The sequence below is a fragment of the Aulonocara stuartgranti genome (assembly GCF_965226115.1).
Source record: "Aulonocara stuartgranti genome assembly, chromosome: 11".
Taxonomy (NCBI): domain Eukaryota; kingdom Metazoa; phylum Chordata; class Actinopteri; order Cichliformes; family Cichlidae; genus Aulonocara; species Aulonocara stuartgranti.
In genome coordinates, this window is record NC_138947.1 from 34,949,152 (window position 1) to 34,955,607 (window position 6,456).

Genomic DNA, 6,456 nt, shown 5'->3' on the forward strand with positions numbered 1-6,456 from the left:
CACAGGATGAGAAAATCAAACTGGAAGACTGTGGAACATGTTAATAAATGTTTGTGTGTTTATGCCTGTGTCTTTCACAGGAAGCGCTAGAAGGTTTCCCTAATAGTTCCTGGTGAATCAAAGCAGAACCATAAAGATTGCTGGACTGCATGATGGCCTTACCCCTGAGCAGTCATCCTGTTAAAGGAGGAACCAGTTAGAAGCTGTTTTCAAAGTAGCTGAGCAGATTTCATCTCAAGTAAGCAATTAACTGTTTGTTCATCTGTTCTGCCACTTAAAGAGCATTTAAGGACGTCTTTTGAGTGTCCAGTTGAATTAATTCTACTGGCTCTCATGGTCATTTGTTATTATAGACATATTTTTCATGTTCATCCAGCTATTTAGTAAATTCTATCTATTTAGTAATATCCGTCAGCTATAAAATGTAATATAAATATAAAAATATCTAAATATCTCCTGTCCTTTATGTTTTAATGATGTAAGTCTGTTATCGTGTTACATTAGCATTCCTCACATATCAATGAGATGCTGTACAGTACAATCCTACTGACACAGCACAGGGATAACGACGGCTATTCAACATCGTTACACAACACATTCGAGCTGCATGATGCAGACAAAGTGACTAAATCATCTTTTTTGTGGTTTATTGTCTTCTTCAATATAACCAAGCAAATAAATAATATTGAAGATTTACTTACATCATTACAAAAACAGGAAAAACATCTCCCTTTGATTCTATTTCTCCATTCCTACTGAACATCAGGCAACAAATATCTCAATAAATCACAGTAAAATGTAAAGCACATGCTTTCTCTGCTATGTCTAACCTCTGCAGAGCCTCTGTCAAGAAAAACATAACTGTAAGCATAAAACAAATATACATTTCATAACACGTCACTGGACAAACCTTGGTCAGTTGATTTCCTCTGTGCAGTGCAGACGAACATCAGTCAGCAAGTCAAGGTGGTGAGATGGACTGGTGTCCTTTGTGACTCTGCTGGTTCTTCTAAGGAAACACCACCGCCTCTCCACACCGTCACCATCTGTGAGCACAAACTGCTGCTCTGCCAGCATGTAGGAATCACATATCAGGGGTGAAGAAACATCAGAGCTCAACTTTGGATACGTTAGATCTTAACAGATCAAAGTAGCTCTTAGTTTCAGCAATCAGTGAGCAGACAAACAATGATACCATACTGATTCTGTATGAATACAATATGGTATTTTCAATACAGGTGTCAAATTAATTTATTAAAACTAATACAGATATATGTATATATTTTTTTTAGTTTGCTAAATTATAAGAATATATTTTTTATTTTTTTTTCATTTAACAATTGCAACTGAAAGAAATCAAATATTGAACAAAAATATATTGTCACATTCTGAGCATGCTCAGCACGCTGACAGACTTGAAGTTGCTACAGATTTTAAGAAGTGATAATTATAGGGAAGAAACTTCTCTTTTTCATCCGTTTAATCAAACATTTGATGCCTCAGCTGTCTCAGTCCTATAGCATTCTGCAACTACAACTAACCTGAGGCTTGGATTTGGCTGCAGGTGCCCCTGTACATCCTTCTCAGCAGCACACATGTGGGTACCATTTAATCCCACTTCTTCCTGAGCTTTGCTTCATCACAAGACCAAAGGTGGCATCCCGTGTCACAGTCTTATCATCATCCAGAAGAAACATTTGAAGAAACATAATGGAGAAGAAACATTTACGCGCCTCCTGGTTTTGTTTTCTGATCCCGCAAAAAGACTGAGGACAACAAAGCCCAGAGAACACGAGATACACAATATCCAAAATTCAGACTCAATGAAGTGCACCAGGTTGGTTCAGTTATAGTAGATATAAGCATACTTCACATTACTGGGTATGAATAATAATGAGGAGGCAAACTTTGAAGATGCAGAGCATGATGTCCCATCATCAGACTGTAAACAAACTTCCACCAGGCTTCTTTGTTGCCAAAATTGATGATTCTCCTATCAGGGATCAGTAGAGTGTATTAACCTGTGGTATAAGCAGCAGTCACTGAAATATTACTCTTTCAGATAAGAAATTTAGCACATAAAAGCAAGGGTGGGAGGGATCTCTGCAAACTGATTTACCTCTGCAAGTGTGAAGCTCAACAAAAATCTGACTCGCCAGTCACAGACAAACAAAAACTCCAGCTGGGAGATAGAGAACGCTGTCTGGGTCTTGCTGGATGTTGCTGGTCAGAGTCCACACATTAGCAGAGTGCTTCTTGGTCCCACTGACCCATGTGGACAGCGACTGTGGAGAACTGTTCTGGAAAACAGAGAAGAGAATTAAAATAACAAAAAGCCAAACAGGATTTCCACAAAGACTCTCTTGGAATCAGCAATCAAAAAAATCACTGGTTCATATTTCAATTAAATATGAACAGGTTCCTTAAATGTACGCAGTTCAGATCTGATTTAATTTAATTTCCTTCACACAGCACATTCGTCCAGGCTGACAGGTAAACATAGAATTAATCTCAGGTAACATGACTCATAGTAGAGTTTCAGTAAGAAAGATTGCTAGCTCTAATATTATTACCACACAATCCAAGGACACACCAACAGCTCAGAACTATTTAAACAAATGTCTTCTGAATATTCAATTCATGTTCACAGTGGAAGGGTGGGGGGTGTTGTGGAATTTTTAAAATAAAGTCTGCAACACAGAAAGAGCTGTGATCAAGCTATTTATTACTGCGCCAACACACATCAAACATCACAGTTCAGTCAGGTCAGCGCTGCCACAGAAGTGGTGCTCCTACTCCTTTATGCATTCCAAGGAAGAGGGAGGAAGTTACAAACTGATCCTACCACACTTCACGTGTCTCGCTATGAAACCTAACAGATCAATGGTTATGCTGTTTTGTGCCCTTGGCCTTATCAGCACCTGTAAAGGGAATTGTTTTCTCAAACTGCTGACGCTGAAGTAAGTTCATCTAGTTTTAGAAACTTTCACTGAACAGTCTATAACAGTGTCACAACTAAGCATGTGCATAAGCACTTAAATACTTTAAATGAGAATAACAGAAAATTTCTATTACAGAGGCTAGAGCCTGTCCCAGTAGTCATAGGTAGAGCACACCTGGACAGGTCACCAGTCTGTCAGAGGACTAACACAGAGAAAGACATCAGAGTAACAAATCTATTTAAAATTAATGTAAGTTTGCTGCAGCTGTATGTATGAACATGTGTTTCTGTGCTCACAGTCCACCTCTCAGGAACCTGCAGTTCACTTTTAGTCAACTTTAAACAGACCTCACAAAAGGCTGATGTGGCTGGATCAGTAGTCTGATTTAAGTACGATACCTTTGGCCAGGGATTAATCTGGTGCATCGCTTCACTGTAGTCTTACGTATTTTCCCCACACCTGAATAAAAAAATACTGATATATACAAATAACAGCTTCAGCTGATGCAGCCTGACTCAATCCTAAATGTTCAGCACACAGAGACACAGAGGTGCTGTTTAAAGTTTAGTGATAACCTGAGTCACTGATCATTTGCAGTATTACAGAGTCTGGCAGTCTTTGCATGATGTCCACGTCACTTTAAGTTTCTAGCTGACTCTCAGGTGTGACAGGTGTGCCAGCAGGAAAGAGTAATAATAACCTGCATCCTGAGGTTTGTCATGCAGGATTAAATCACTTTAAGCATATTTGCACTGCACAAGACAAACGTGGATTGCACAACACTGGTCACTATATTCTTCATTTCCAGGTAATACTTGTACAGCTGCTGTTATTGTGTGTGTATATATATATTTATTTATTTATATTTCTTCATACATTCTTATATAGTTCTATACTGCGTATTGTGTATTTTGTTGTACAGTTATTTTATTTTCAACTTTAATTTGTATATTTTATCTTATTCTTTCCCAGTTAAATTTAACCTTCATTCTAATTTGTGTTGTACAGTTATTTCATTTTTTATATTTTATATTCTTATATTTTATTCCTTCCTAGTTAAATTTACACTTTTTAATTTTTCATATTTATTTCCTATCTTATTCATAGCCCTTTCCCTTTTTTTTCTTAAGGTCACGAGCAGTTGTCTAAGCATTTCACTGCATATCGTACTGTGTATGACTGTGTACGTGACAAATAAATATTTGAATTTGAAATTTGAAATTTACAGTGGCTTTGTTCACACAGCTGGGATTGTATTTTACACTGACCCTGGGTCAGTATAAGTATCATACAGTTTAAACGAAGCACTGAAACTTGAACATATTTATTATAGATGCACTGACGCTAATCGAGATATTTGCTGTCAATCTGTGGCTGCGATTAAACACTTTACTGAAAACTTTATTAACTAGTAACTTCATCAGTCATGACAGAAGCTAATATTTCTGTGCTAACATTGTTTAAACAGTAACAGCTTTACTCCAATATAAGCTAACGTTTACACCATAACTTTAAGCTAGCACCATAAAGACGGTAAAACACGTAATAATATCTACAAATGCATCTTAAAGCTGTTATATTAGCACTCTGTGTATTACTAAGATAACCACATTAACATTACTGACACTCGCAGACTTTTAATAGTCATTCTATAAATGCTGTCCGTTTAAATGGTAAATGATCTGTATTTATATAGCGCTTTACTAGTCCCTAAGGACCCCAAAGCGCTTTACATATCCAGTCATCCACCCATTCACACACACATTCACACACTGGTGATGGCAAGCTACATTGTAGCCACAGCCACCCTGGGGCGCACTGACAGAGGCGAGGCTGCCGGACACTGGCGCCACCGGGCCCTCTGACCACCACCAGTAGGCAACGGGTGAAGTGTCTTGCCCAAGGACACAACGACCAAGGCTGTCCAAGCCGGGGCTCGAACCGGCAACCTTCCGATTACAAGGCGAACTCCCAACTCTTGAGCCACGATCGCCACCATTTAAATGGTCTTACCTGTACACACTGCATATCCACCGGATTCCAGCCGGAGTGGATTCTGGAGTCTCCCACGCTCCTGTTAGTGATCCTCCATCTGGATGGATGAGAACAACCTTCTGAACAATCTAGCAGGAGATGGCCAATATCTATGGGACTGATTTGTGCTAATAACGCCCATTGTATGGACTGATAACAGCCGAAGCGGGTGAATAAAGTCACCCAGTAGCTAGCTGTGCCATTACCCAGCATACATCACTCCCTCCGTAAATGCAATAAACGATACAAAAGTATCGTTCTACCTGTTTTTCAGGTAGTTGATTACATTATATAATTTATTGTGTTCTGTATACGTCACTACAATGTGATTTGGAAAATGTCTAAATATACCGACAACAGGCACTTCCGCGGCAATCTCTTCAATTGGAGGACCCTTCACGTCAATTCCCGACGCGAGAGGGGTACCCTGTGCGTCCATAAGTGAAGCAGAGGGAGCCTGACCATGCGTCACACGTTTGACAAGTTGGGAGTGAGAACGTGTTGTATTTTCCCAAACCACCCGGAGCCGCAGTATAAGGACAAAAGGGCCGCATGCGGCTCCAGAGCCGCAGGTTGCTGACCCCTGGCATAGGGGTTCACAGCGAAAGACTGCATATTTGCTGTTTGGTCTCTGAAGCTGGTTTTTGCCCTGTTACGACTGTGATGTCTCTATACATAGAATTTTGTGTGTCAAAGCATGGTAGCCACAAGCATAATTTCAGAAACTAGAATATGTTACCTTTCAGATTAGCTTTTTGTTTTTAATCTGTAATTGTAATTTCAGCTTTTCTGTGATTATGTGAAAGATTTCCACATCTTCAATTTGGGCACGCCAAATTAAAGATGTAAGTGTTATATCCGAAGCTAAACATGTAAGTGGCAACCTGATGGAGTTTAACCAGAAGCACCACTCTTGAGATATAATTTATTTACCTCCTTGGATTCTTGGCAAATTGTTGTTGGGTTTTTTTTTGGGTGCTGTGCCTTTATTTCACAGTATTGCCCACACTCTGTCTCTGCTGCACCACAGCCTAACTTGTTTGGAAATGTTCCCATTTGACTTCATCTCTGAAGAGTTCCTCAACACTTAAGAACTGTGTGCAGTGAAGTGTTGGACCTCTCTCCACAAGGACAAATAATACAATATGTTTATCACAGATAAAGCAGAAAAAACACAAATTCAGCGACTCTCTTCTGGAACAAAGAAAATGTGCTTTTCTCTGCCATTAAGGTTTTTTGTAGCACTCTGTGTGTTTTGAGCCTGAAATGGGTCTGGGCACAATTCCAGCCAGCGGGCAAAAGCAAAGAAAGGGAAAAGGTTCCTTTGAGCTCTGTATAATGAATGACTTCCGTGAACTTAAATTCTTGGAGTAGTTGTTTATAGAGGAAACATAATGTTCCATAAATTCCTCCAACTCTTTTATAGCTTTAAGATAACATTTTATCCAATTTGACGGTGGTCCCTGTGCTGATTAAAAAC

The 6,456-nt window shown here is 39.2% G+C and overlaps 1 long non-coding RNA gene across 2 annotated transcripts; it reads right to left on the minus strand.

Moving 5' to 3' along the window:
• Positions 1 to 839: 839 nt before the first annotated feature.
• Positions 840 to 5,381, minus strand: LOC309716930. 2 transcript variants are annotated; one of them, XR_014279575.1, is made up of 4 exons: positions 4,956 to 5,381; positions 2,120 to 2,300; positions 1,542 to 2,021; positions 840 to 1,062 (listed from the first exon to the last, which is right to left on the minus strand). It is a non-coding gene; the product is annotated as an uncharacterized lncRNA (long non-coding RNA). The 2 variants fall into 2 exon arrangements; XR_014279576.1 differs by having other exon boundaries at positions 840 to 1,067.
• Positions 5,382 to 6,456: the final 1,075 nt, after the last annotated feature.